This window comes from Podarcis liolepis, assembly GCF_965112155.1.
Source record: "Podarcis liolepis genome assembly, chromosome: 2".
NCBI classification, from domain to species: Eukaryota; Metazoa; Chordata; class Lepidosauria; order Squamata; family Lacertidae; genus Podarcis; species Podarcis liolepis.
In genome coordinates, this window is record NC_139555.1 from 30723782 (window position 1) to 30737886 (window position 14105).

At 45.7% G+C, this 14105-nt stretch overlaps 1 protein-coding gene across 2 annotated transcripts in view; it reads left to right on the top strand.

The window, feature by feature from the left end:
* The window catches only part of RBFOX3 (RNA binding fox-1 homolog 3), a 224158-nt gene that overhangs the window by 117795 nt on the left and 92258 nt on the right, over nt 1–14105 (top strand). The window contains exon 2 of one of the 2 annotated variants that reach the window (XM_083490324.1): nt 12293–12342. The exons of the other annotated variant lie outside the window; for it this stretch is intronic. The gene's annotated coding sequence lies outside the window, so the exon portion shown is untranslated. The remainder of the gene's footprint in view (nt 1–12292; nt 12343–14105) is intronic. 2 annotated transcript variants of the gene reach the window in all.

Consider the following 14105-nt stretch of genomic DNA (forward strand, 5'->3'; position numbering starts at 1 on the left):
TTTATATCCAGCAGAGAAAAGGAATGAACCTCTAACTACCCACACACAGGTGTCTTCTCCACCACATGTTTGTGTGTGTGCTCACACTCGCACACACATAGAATTGATGTGTCAGTCTCAAGCCGCATCCAGTCAAAGGATCACAGTTTTGACCAGTTTTCTGAGTTGCAGCCTGAGTATCTTGCAGTTTTGGTGTGTGTTTCCTTTCTTTTCTAGAACGATCCTATTCTGTGTGCAAACTAACTTCCTCACTGGTGCTCTAACCCTCCTTACCTGACTTAGGAATGGTTGTGTTTCCTCCTTGGCAAGGTACAAAACTATGTTATGCCAGTGACCTCCATAGTATTTTGAGGAAGGTTTGAAGTGAAGGCCCAAGACAGGAGTTGATCATCATGTGAGCTGCGCACAGGTGGGCTAAAGCGAGCTGCTGACCAGCCTGTGGAGCCTCTTTTTATTGAGACAAATATGCAAGCTAGGCAGATACATTTTGGGCTGTGACCTTTACACATCTTCCGTCCCGAGATCGTGGGGTGGTACAAAGTTATTTTGGCACCTGTTTCCACAGCGTCATTTCCCCCTTGCACAGTGTATGATGAAGGAGACAAAAGGTCTCAGGGACAAAAGGTTACAGACAGGACACCGCAGACTGCTGAGACCGCAAAAGGTCAGACATGGGGGACGATGTTCTGACAGCCGTGGCTTGTCTGAGGGGGAGTTTGCCCTGCACCCCAAGGTCACGCATGCAGGCAGACCGTGGCTGCCTGCTGGTGGGAAAGTGTGCTCCCTCCGGACCTCACTGTCCACTCCGTGATATCCCTACAAAGGTTCTCGTGGAAATGTTCTTGCCAAGTGTTTTCCCCTTGGTTGAGTTTATTAAAGAGAGGCCAGTGTTTTCAACAGTACTTTCAAGACCTAACTTTTGTTACCCTTAGAAAAGCTTTCACTGTCCTTCATTTCCAAACAATGTCTTCCGGGAGGGAAAGTATAAAGGGATTCTCTGTGCACATCTGACAGGTGTTTCTGGCCTTGGGAAGGTGGAAGGTGCCTTGCGTTACCTTTTGCATTGCCCCTTGCATAGAGATCTCAGGACTCGTTTTTTGAGAGCAAGAGCTGGTGGGACCCTGACTGATATCATCTGCAAGGTGGCCACCTGTGCAGTAGCAGCTCAAAAAAATCATGGTAACTTCCTAAAGATTTCCATCATGGACTGCAGATAGGACCATCTAAAATAGTATCTTGCTCTATATCATAGAATCATAGAGTTGGAAGGGACCCTGAGGATCATCTAGTCCAATGCCCTGCCATGCAGGAATATGCAGTTGTCCCATATGGGGATCAAACCTGCAACCTTGGCGTTGTCAGCACTACACTCTAACCAACGGAGCCATCCAGGCTGTTGTTGTTAATCTTTGTTTGTATTGATTATTATTAGTGTTGTATATTATCAGTGCTATGTTTTGTCCTGGCTTCTCTGGTGTCTGTCCTAGCAGGAGACCCTATCTGCTGCTAATTTGTGGCTGTAAGTATCTGTACTGCTGCTATGTTTTTAAATAGCCTTTGCGCCACACACAAATAAAATTGATCTATTCTATAATGCCAGTGAGGAATGGTAGGTTGGGGGTGAGCCGTTGAAAGTGAGTTAAAGGACATATGGTATTGTGAGATTCATGGATGTCTTGTCCCATGGGCATGATTGCAGTGGATTAGGGATCAGTGAAATCCAGGGTCCTGTCCTGTAGCCTTTTCACACTCTGGTGAGGACTTATAAGTTTTGTATTTTATGTTTTACTCTGCTTGCTAATGTTGGTTCTTTCTTACCTCACCCTTAAATGCCATGCTGGGTGGTGGTTGTTTTACTTCTTAAGCAATATGACCCCTAAGGACAATTCTGTTTTAAAGGCTTGTTGAACCTGCATGAACTGGCAAACCACTAGGTGCCATGATTCTATTAATAATTCTAAATATTTCTGACAAATCTGGAAAAAAATCCAGCGTTTTCTCAGGCACTGGTATGAGGAATCTGAAACAGAGCTGATGTTTGCATGCATGCTTGAACGAGTGCCTAGAATTAAGGACTTGGTGACCATCTCAAGCCTGCTTTCTCCTTGGATTAACTTTATGGCGTACAGGGCTGGAACACTAGAAACTTGCGGTGCATTCTTCTTTCCTTGAAAATGTGCCCCCGCAATCTGAAATTGTTTCCTGTGACTTAAGCTAAATATATTGCTTTCTGCTAATGAAGCCTACAGTGCTGAGAGGGAACAATTGGGTTTGTAGTGCTTCAGAAATGTGGTTTCATATAATATGCAATTTTGTTCAATGAGGAAATCCCCAAGAAAGCCACAGAGAAAAGGCTGGCTCCTCTCAGAGGAGCTAACCCACAAAATACGAGGGGGTCATTTCTGGTAACACATATGCCAGTATCACAGTTGACTTTCAGTGGCTTGGTTCTGAAAGAAGTATTCTTAGAAATAATAATATATAGAATCGTAGAATTGTAGAGTTGGAAGGGTCATCTGGTACAACGTCCCGCAGTGCAGGAATCTTTTACCCACAACCCTGAGTTTCAGAGCCTTACATAACAAAAGATGAAGTTTGCTCACTGTCCTAGCCAGCCAGCCTTGCCCTCTTTCAGAATTCTACATTCCATTTTACCCCCACCTACCCACCACAATCAGGGACGCGGGTAGCGCTGTGGGTTAAACCACAGAGCCTAGGACTTGCCGATCAGAAGGTTGGCAGTCTGAATCCCCGCGACGGGGTGAGCTCCCATCGCTTGGTCCCTGCTCCTGCCAACCTAGCAGTTCGAAAGCACGTCAAAGTGCAAGTTGATAAATAGGTACCGCTCCGGCGGGAAGGTAAACGGCGTTTCCGTGTGCTGCTCTGGTTCGCCAGAAGCGGCTTTGTCATGCTGGCCGCATGACCTGGAAGCTGTACACCAGCTCCTTCAGCCAATAAAGCAAGATGAGCGCCGCAACCCTAGAGTCGGTCACAACTGGACCTAATGGTCAGGGGTCCCTTTACCTTTACCCACCACAATCAGCCAGTAGTCTGTAACCACTGAGCATGTTTAGAATTCATTGGGCTGTTTTTTTGCGTTGTCCCTGCAACCACAAAATACAGTGGTACCTCGGGTTACAGACGCTTCAGGTTACAGACTCCGCTAATCCAGAAATTGTACCTCGGGTAAAGAACTTTGCTTCAGGATGAGAATGGAAATCGCGTGGCGGCAGTGGGGGGCCTCATTAGCTAAAGTGGTACCTCAGGTTAAGAACAGTTTCAGGTTAAGAACAAACCTCCAGAATGAATTAAGTTCTTAACCTGAGGTACCACTGTATAGTTTTTGTGATTTTTCAAGAGCCTGCTAGTAATTTCCTCTTGTGTGTGGTCTGTGGTGCCGTTTGGACTACATAACAGTCCATACTCACCTCTGAACTTTAATAACAGGTGGAATAGCAATATATACTTAAGGTCCGATCTGTGCCCTCTCGCTTTGCTCACGGTGAGTCATGCTCAGTGCTCTTGCAAACACCACAAGAACTCTCCCTGCAAGCTACTGATTGCGGGAGGAATTTCAGCAGGGGAGGAACTTGCTCATCCCCATAGCGTTTATGTGGCTCTTTTGAAGCATTCGGAATACTTGTACATTATCTCAGTAATGCTTATGACTCCAAAAAAATAAGGTGAACATTACCACCCCTGTATGTCAGAGAGTGAGGCAAGACAAGGGAGAAGCTTCCACCTTCAGCCACTGCAAGGCACCACCAAGCATCTTCATGCATTGTGGGGACCAACATGCATTAGAAAAGAAAGTGAGCATGCAAAACTCATGCAAGTATATCATGTGCCTGTAAGGGTTGTTTTGTTTTTTTAAGGATTAACACTGCAAGACAACATTACCTTTTATAGGTATCCACTTCTATATCTATATCTCTGTCTATATCGATATATATATATATAAGATAAAACACGGTCTACCAGCATATGTCTCATTAGATCAAAATGAGGTCCTTGCCAACAGAATTCTTCAAGGATTTGATCTATAATTAATGTAATATGCAAACTTTGAAAATTATAATACAAATTGAAGCACATATCCATCCTTAGTGCAATTCTTTGTTACACAAAACCATTTCTGTCTGGCTAACCTTTTTGCTACATCATCCATTCATTTGTCCGCCCTCCCCCTTTTTCAAATTCTAAAAATGGCATGCAGGCAGTATGAAATTTATTAGGCTCTTTAACAAGAAACTAATAAATTGCCCATGGCCAGAACTTGCCAGACTTTTATCTCTCCAAGCTAGCTAGTGGATCGGAGGGTGTTGGCTGCTTCCCGGCATCTGCTTAGCTTTGCTATATAAGGCATCCTGCCACTCTTGACAGTTCAAATGTTAAGGGATTTTTCCTCCTCTGAAGACCTGTTCTCCTGACCTTCTCCATGGCAGCTGTAGCCCGTGGCATCTACAGTTTCCATCTACCTCCATGATGACTTCCAGGCACGTCAGCCTGCAGTGATGTGTTGCATGCTGCTACCTCGCACTCAGCTGGGCTTAGCAAACACAGAGGTGTACCAAAAGCTGGTGTGTGAGCTTAGCATGTGGATGAATCATGCACACGACCACCTGATGTGTCCGGAAGATAGCAAAGGCTGAAAACTGCAGCTGTCAAGAACTGGGCAGTGGGCCCTGAGGCTTGTGACCACAGCAAGGATGCAGAACTTGTGACCACCAGATGCCATGAGCCCCAGCAAGCCTGGCCAGCGAGCAAGAGAGATAGAAGCTGTAGTCCAACAACATCTGGAGTGCCGCAGGTTCCCCATCCCTTTTCCAGCAGCCTGTGCACTGAATCATAGAATCATAGAATTGTAGAGTTGGAACAATACAGAAATCTGAACTGAAGCATCCATGGCTGATGGGCTTCCAGCCTCTGCTTAAAAACCTCCAGTGAATAAAAGTCCATCACCTTCCAAGGGAGTCTATTACATTGCCGAACAGCTCTTACTGTCAGAAACCTTTTCCTGGTGTTTAATCGGAATCTCCTTTCTTTCCACTTGAATCCATTGGTTCAAGTCCTACTCTCCGGAGCAGGAGAAAACAAGCTTGCTCCATCCTCCATGTGACAGCCCTTGAGAGGTTTGAAGATGGCTATCGTATCTCCCCTCTGTCTCCTCTTTTCCAGGCTAAACATACCCAGCTCCCTCAACTGCTCCCCATAAGAGTTGTTTTCCAGACCCTTGATCATCTTGGTTGCCGTCCTCTGCACGTTCCAGCTTGTCAATATCCTCCTTAAATTGTGGTGCCCAGAACTGGACACAGTACTCTAGGTGTGGTCTGACCAAGGCAGAATAGAGTGGGACTATTACTTCCCTTGATCTGGAAATGATACTTCTGTTGATGCAGTGAGCCATGCCTGTTGCACAAACACTCTTGTTAATTAGGTGAGCTAGTTAAGAGCGGGGCCACTCAACAATGCCACCATCCTCTCAAATACATCGTCCTGCTGTGCCCAGAGGACTGGTGTAGCGCACTGATCCCCTTGATTCTCATGAGCTAAGCACCTCTCCTTCCGACCATGCAGTGGGCATATTTGAGGGCCTCGCTTTTTATCGGGCACTTCAGATACTTCTCTGAGGCACGGATGGTGCATTGGGGTGAGCTTGGGGTGTGCGCGCGAAAGAGGGATGGGAGCTCTGACAGACACCTTGATTGATTGAAGCGGTTACTTAGAGACTCTCTCTTGTGTATGATGGATATTTCTCTTTCTTAGAAGAGGGGAGAAAGATGACACATGATTCCCCCAGCTCTTTCCTCTAGCGGCACTTGTGCGATTTACATTAAGGCCTATAACCGGGGTTGGAGTAAATGGAGCAGGTTTGCAATTAGTTTTCAAAGTACTTATCTCATTAAAGTAAATGAATTATTGATTTAGTGACACTCATGCTTTTAGTGAGCGGCACAGAGCCATCACTGCTCTGTTCTCCAGCTCGGCGAGCCAACGGCCAGCCCCAGCAAACTTGCTTTGTGTGTGGTTTTTCCCCTTTCCCCCTTTTTTTCTTTCCACCCCCTTCCTCCCCACCCTCAATTTCTAATATTTCCTGGTTCTTATTTAGCTTTGTAATTGAAGTGGATCCATGTCAGAAGGGAGCAGTGTGAGGATTGGAAGCCTCCGAGATTAGCTTTAAAGGGAATCATTGGGGAAGCGGCCGAGGGAAGGAAGCCCCATTATCTGAGTAGGGCACTTTGTTCTATTTGGGAGCAGGTCCCAGTTGCCCAGTGTGTCAGGGAGCAGCCTCTGCCAGGGACAACTGCAGCAATTCTGCCTGGCTCTCTCTGCCAGCCTTTTCCTGGAGTGCCTGCAACAGCGACAGAAGTCTGCCCATTTGGGGAGAAGAACCCAAGGGCAGAGGAAAGGTCCGTGCCTGTCGATTCTGCAAGGGCATTTGCTGGGTGGCACGGTACTGGCACAGGCATGGGGTCATGACCCCGGAGAGATGGTTTAGCATGTCATTTTCTTGGCTTTCCCTTCTTGCCTGCACCCATTCCAGGACTTTGCGGGTAAGGAATCCAAGTCTGAGAATTGAAATTTGCATAGAGGAGCCTAGACGAAAGGTTACAGAACTACCAGGGCTAAGCCAAGTGCTACTAGCTCAGGACGTTGTCGTGGCATTAAGAGGCAGCTTTCTCTTGCCCAGATATTAGATGCTGCATTAATAGCAAGGGAATCCTCCAAATATCTCCATCCATCCTTTGTCCTTTCCACTGACCCCACAACTCTGGCCACCCTGCCTGTAATGTCTGGAGTGAGGAATAGTGTTTTTATGAAGCCACCATCATTCTGGGGTGCGCTAGAATGTGATGCCAACACGTGAAGGAGAAAATCCATTTATTTGGGCCTGGCTGGTTCGACTGCTCTGCCATGCTATCTCCCCATCTGTACCCTTGAAAGCAAAGTATTGGCAGGTGGTTTTATGTTCATATTAGCCTTGCAAGCTTATTCACTGGGTTTTTTCCTGAAATAACTGGTGTCCAATGTATGTGCATGTTCCTACACAGTGCTGCTGGATCAGAAAAAAGGTTCATCTTGCCCAGCATTCTAGCAGCATCTAGCCAGATGCCCCTGGAAAACCCACAAGCAGCCATTGGAGCCAGGTGGCAGAACCTTGCATGAGTTCACTGATGTGAAAAGGAACTTTCTTCTATCTGCCAGTAAACTGCAGTGGGTGACTCCAGATTATAAAGTTATGAGAGACAAAGATATCCTCTATTTCCCCCTTTTTTGGGGAGGAAGCTGCTTCTGCTTTCGGTGAAACTGGTGACCTTTCAGAAATGTGTACCTCAAATCTCCAAAGCTCAAGGCAGCTTCCTACAGAAAATAAGCAAGAAAAAGTTAAAACACACCATACAATCAACAATAGAAGCAATGCAAGGACACAGTGCCCCCATCACTCTGCCAGTGTCCACAAGCCTTTCAGAAGGGAAAGGTTTTGCATCCTCCCTGAACAAATAAACTATGAACCTCAGTAGAGAGGCTGGGGAAAAGGCCTTACATCTTCCCCACAGATTCCGCACCTCATGTGTTCTGGACGCAGAGGTCGCCCTGCAGAACACAAAACGGTCTCTGAGGTCTGCTGGTTCCAAGCCAGAAAGGGCTCAAAAGGGTTGCAGCCAGCAAATGAATGGGATACCTGTGCAAGAAAAAAACAATTGCAGCGTATGATGACAATCCCGCTTCCTCGCCCTCCATCGCAAGGTGGCTGCTGGCCAAAGTACCCAGCCAGGACAAGCTGGGCTAGTGTACTAATTATTACTACATTTATGACCACATGGTCCCTGGGCAGGATATATATGTGGGAGGGGCATTCTAAAATTCACATAATTCATACCGAAACGTTGAACACCATTCCGTGGAAGGAGTTGACCCCTTTCGGTTCAGACTACTTAATTGTGCCTTCAAGGCCTGGAGAAAGAGGTGCCTTTTGGCCTGCCTCAGAGTGGAGGCCATTCCTTCTTCCTCACCACGGAGAAGACCCCTTAATATGCCCCACCACCCCATCACCAGGGTAAAGTAGTGCAAGTAGGGCCTCTCCTGCTGGCTGGATTTTCTCCTCCCTACGTGTCATGCACAACTAGCGTGAAGAGCAATGTTTGCCTATGTTGCCTGTGCAGAGCCCTCACCCCAGCGGTTCTCTGATTAGCTGCTGGAAACATGGCCCCCTTTCCCTGTGCAAAAGCTCTCCTCATTTAATTAAAAGTGTTGACATTGGGACCAGCCAACCCACCCACCTGAGAATGCGCCGATAAATTAAACATTACGCTTTTAATGGCCCATAAAGAAACTCTCCACTGTTGCTTGTGCATGGAGAGGGACAGAAAATAGGGAAGAGGTAGGGGGCAGGTTATATAGCCAGATAATCTGAGCTAATGAATTTAATTAAACAGCAACATTAATTTTGGAGTCGCAAAGGAGGAGGAGACAGGATGTGGGACATAACAGGAGTACTTGAAAAGCCTAATAGAGAGGGAGGGGAATGGGGAAGTGGACCTAGTTTACTTGGAGGGTCTTTGGTTCACTCAAAGCTGCTGCCCATGCGGTGATGGTGGTACATATTTATACAGAGATCTGTATGTGCTGTGTTTTTTAAATATTTGTTGTTTTGTGGAGTGTTCTAAGTGTCTGAGTGCACAGTTGGAGTGGACAGGCAAAGTAGAAATTACTGAAATAAATAAAGCTCTAATGTTGCCCCCTGCTAGGCACAGTAGCAGCCAGTGTGGAACCATTGAGTTGCTTCAATTTACCTGGACAGGATGGGGCGGGGAGGAGTGGCAGGGAGGTCAGGGCTCCATTGGCGCACTCGCGGAACAAATCCAGCCTAGGAAAATGCCTTTGCAGGTAGGGATAGTCCAGTGTATAGGAATTTTAAAATCTGGAGCAGGGGTTGCTAACCTGTTCCCCACTTCTTGATCTAGAGCAGGGGTCAGTAACCTTTTTCAGCCTGGGGCCAGTCCACTGTCCCTCAAACCATGTGGTGGGCCAGACTATATTTTTTTTGGGGGGGTGAACGAATTCCTATGCCCCACAAATAACCCAGAGATGCATTTTAAATAAAAGCACACATTCTACTCATGTAAAAACATGCTGATTCCTGGACTGTCTGCCGGATTGGGAAGGCAATTGGGCCGCATCTGGCCCACAGGCCTTAGGTTGCCTACCCCTGATCTAGAGGCTTGAATTTGGTACTAAACCCTGCCATGGCTTGTCCCCTGTGACCATGGTCAAATCCTCTACATGGGTTTTGCCACTTGGGAAAGTCATAAAGTGTACCTATGTCTTCCTTGGAAATGTTTTGATTTAAAAGAGACAAGCAGACTGATAACCTGGTGTTGCTTGGGAATTCTAAGGAACAACGACCAAAAAAAAAAAAAAAAAATCAGTGCAGTTTTGAAATCAGTGGTTAAAATCAGCACCGTTTAGAAAGGTTCATCTGGATTCAAAACGGCACCCAAACATAGACAAAAACCTCCTTGATCTCAGGAACCATCATGCAAACTTTGCAAAATTTTAAGAAGCGCCCAAATGCATAGTTAACAACTTTCCACAATATATAGCAAACAAGAATGAAATATTAGAAATAACAAAGAATCTGGAAGAGAGAGGATATACTAAAGGATAAGGAGGAAATCACTTTGTTGTTGTAGTAGTAGTAGTAGTAATAATAATAATAATAATAATAATAATAATAATAATAATAATAATAATATATTTAAAAAAAACTTGTGCTAAATAAGACTGGTCTTCAGGTGCTTCTCTCACCTCCTATCTTGCATGAAGTTTGTTGTGTGTATCCTATCTACAGCTTTGCATGCTCAAGAAGCACCAATAACCAGCAGTCTTCTCACTGTGATCCTCTTTAACTGGGTGGCCTTTTCCATCTCCAAACTGCCCTTTTTCCCAACCCAAGTAAAAGCACTGGCTAATCTCAAAGGAAAGAATTAGCTAGGAATCACAAGGGAGGGAGTGCTCAGGACCTTGTGTGGAGACCCCGTCAGTAGCTGACACCGTTCATCACTGACTTCTGTCCTGAGGCAGGAGGAAGATGTTGAATTTCTTGCTCTGATTATAAGCAGCAATGTGTGTGGCTCTGAACTGTATTGCATTAGCTGCCTATAATTGTCCAGCAAATTTCCTTTTTCTTTGTTGATTCTGCTGTCATGGATGTTGCAGATACTGTAGTTGTTGTTGATTTTGGGTTGTTGTTTTCTACTCTTTTAATCCCTGCCTTACTTGATCGTGCAAGAGTGAACTGGAACTCTGTGCTGCACAAAATTCTGCCTGCTCACAGGATGATGTAGTACTTAGTCACACTCTACCCCTCACACAAGCTAACCTGGCTGGTAAGATTTTTGAAGGATGGCTGGGCATTGAGTGTGCAAAGGTGCCTGCCTTGGTAGACGTGAGGATTTGGTAATAAATTGTTCTTGGCACTGCCATCTCACCCCCTTCTATTATTTATTTCCCTAGGGTCTTGTCAATATGTCTGGGTCCCTAAACACGCCACTGCCAGGATTCGCTTATGGGAGCGCAGGGAGATGACTGTGATCTCAGCACACACACCCATGGGATAGATCTGAGACCTGCATCTCAACCACAGGGGGCCCAGGGTCTTCATTTAGCAAGTGGTTTTTTGGTTTTTTTGCAGAATGAGGGCAGCACAGAGTTTCTTTGTAGTGGCCATGTTACTGCCAGGCTGAGTTGCAGAGGAGAGCTTTCTGGGCGATTTCCAGAGAAGCCACAGTGATGGGGGTGGATATTATCATGGCATTAATGGAAGCGAGCCCCGGCCTAATGAGCTGTGATTCTCCCTGAATTGGGTTCACAGAGGCAGGAATTTCCATAATTGATCTCCATACCGTATGTCACATAGTCAGAGCACCCAGGAATCCTTAAAAGGTGGCGTTGGCTATGAGTGCAAGGAGTGGGCAAGAGTCAGAACTTGTCCTCAGCAACAATTTGCAAAGAGGACCTTCTCCCAAAGCAACTGTGGCTCTGAGGAAGCAAAACTCCAGAGATCAGTAGCAGATGCAAAGGATTTGTTGCTTCAGAAAAGCCTGTTCATATGTTTGTGCTTCGGCTGGGAGCACATCTCTTCCAAAAACTAATCCATTCGCTTAATTTGTACTTGTATCTCCCTTCAGCACAGAGGTGTTCACAGAGTTGCATGGATTGCAAGAAGCAGAAAACTAGAGGGCAGGACTGGCCCACCCATGAGGCAAGTTGAGGCAATTGCCTCAGACAGCAGGAAACACAGGGGCAGCAGATCCCGATGTAGCTCTTCATTCCCCCCTTGTTCCTAATGTAGATCTTCACTCACCCTTTCTTCCCTGGAAGGCAGGGGAGCGCCATTTTGTGGTTCACCTCAGGAGCCAAAATGTCTTGGGCCGGCCCTGCCTGAGATGCACAGAGCACTTTGTTAGCATTCCTCAGTCAAGATGCTTAACTTCTATGCCTTCCTGTAGATCTGAAGTTCCCTTATTGCCTCCGGCCTTGCATCCCACCCAAATAACTGTAATGACTGATTTCAACTAGAAAATAGCCTTTTGACAAGAATCAGCATTTACGTATGGCATGCCTGAGTTGTTGTGAGAGGGAATTGGGGTCATCGGAAGCAGCAATGCACAGGCATGGCTTCAAGATGGCTTGGGACTGCTTATGGTCGTGAGGATATTAGCACATGGGAAACTTGAGCCTTTAACACAGTGTTTCCCAAACTTGGGATTCCAGCTGTGGGGTTTTTTTTGTACTACAGTTCCCATCATCCCTGACCACTGGTTCTGCTAGCTAGGGATGATGGGAGTTGTAGTCCAAAAACAGCTGGAGGCTGCTTTAACATAAAAGAACAAAACAAAGCATTGCATCTTCTGGGTAAGTAAACGACCTACCACAGCTTAGCTTTGCAGCAGTGTGGTTGTGAAATTAAATGGCTCCTCTGAGCTCATTCAGGAAAAAAATGTAGGATCATGCATTTGTAATAAAGAGGTTTAAACCAGAACACGGCAGGCTTCATTCAGTGCCCTCTGACCAGCAGCTGGCTCCTTGGTTGACTTGTACAAACAGGAGCATGGATCATATTGCCGCTCTGTTTCTGAAGCCTGGGCAGGTTTCCGGAATCTCCTAGGAAGATAATAACGCATGTTCGGAAAGAATGTTGCCAGTCAGCAAGCAAATGGCATCGACCGTGGGTGTGTTAGCCATAACAATAATTGATTTCAATTCTTCCTTCTCTTCCCTTTCTTAGAGAGCCCAAAGTGACTGAGCACCACGGGGGAAGCTTGGCTGATTCCAAAGGTAACACAAGAACTTCCTTTCCTTGACACAGAAGCCTGGGGGTGGGGGGAGAAGGAGAGGCTGTTGAGGGGAGGCCCCCTCTTCACCCAAGTGTGAGTCTAGGGACCACTTTGGTTTGCTCAGGCATAATTCACTTAGGAAAGGCATAAGATGACAAGATCATTGTTCTCTAGCAGATGCACACAGGAGAAAGGTCCACGTAGGTTCATATTTAATCTCAAAAGAGAAGAGCGTTTGGTCAGGTGCCATCTGCTGAATCCGCTAAATCTTATCTACAGTGCTAGTATCCCAGAGCCTGGAAGTGAAGCTAACACTTGGTAATGTTGTGGTGGTAGTAAATTAATGATGATAATTGATCATCGTTGTCTTCGTCTTCATCATTGCTTCCAGATGACTTGTTCATTGAGCATTCATCCTGCTTTGCTTATTTGTAGGGAGATTAGAAAACGTCGGCTGTTTTTTGAGCATTTACTTGAGTTGGTTTGCAGCGAGGTTAGATGAGGCTGCTTAAAAGCAAGTGTCACCCCACATTTTCCAGTACACTTTCCCATCACTTTCCTTACCACAAAAAGTCAGAACTTTTTGGGATGTGAGTTTGTTGCACGAGAGTTCCTACTTAACTATAAATGTGCAAACTGAATTTGCTGGTGTGTGGTTGAATCCCACCCAAATTAGTGACAGTCTGGAAACACCTATTAATAATAATTGATGTAAGGTAGACCTGTGTTATTAGGCATACTTGTATCACAAATGAGGACTGAGAAATGGCTGTCTGAAGTCACCTAAGTGAGTTCACGACTGAGGTGGGGTTTGACTCATGGGCTTCCTGGCTCATAGCTTACAAATGTACGTAGCTACAACGCCCGATCAGTCTTTGGAAAATGAGGAGGGATTAAACTCATTCAATATTTTTGCTGGTACTTTAAGATAAATGACGAATGAGTTGCGCTAGCACCATGGGGCTTTCCCCTCTCTTCTCCTCACTCCCACATGCCTCCCACATTCCCCAAAACAACTTGGTGGGGGTCAGGAGACACACACACACACACACACCCCGAGGAAGGAGAGGGGAGAGGGTACCATCTGACAAGCAGACATACTTGCGCCGACAGAACCATCTCCTAAGCTCCAATTTGAATTCCACAGTATGCTTTTTGAAATGTTTTGTGAAATGGATTTGTGTTCTTAAATGTTGTAGCCGCTTTGTGGTGGATTTCTTCAAAAAGCAATGTATAAATCTCACAAACAAACAGATAACGGCTCAGGATCATAGGCTGCCCACCACTTCATTACAGTGATAGTCATCCCCAAGATCTACCAGAGTGGTAGAGATGAGATGTGTGGCTTCACTTTTGCTTTGTTTTAAAGTGGATAGTTGAGAATTAGGATAATGGTGATGATTATTATATTACTTCTATTTAATCATTTGAGTAATTCTACAACCACCCCATAGGGTAGGCTAGTATTGTTCTTATTACTACTACTATATAAGCTCTTGGGAGAAGTTGAGAATAACAGCTTGTCCAAGGTCACCTAATGTATTCATGGCAGAGGCAAGATTTCTACTAGAGCAAGCATTTCCAGCCTGGTGCCCTCTTGGCACTCTCAGCTCCCATCAGCCCCAGCCAATGTTCCGAAATGATGAGTACAGTGGTTCAAAATCTGAATGGCACCACTACTCCCCAGTTCCCTATCCACACTCTGATACCACACAGTTACACAAGGCAGTTGTGTAAGTCCTTCTCCTTCTCCCAGTCATGTAA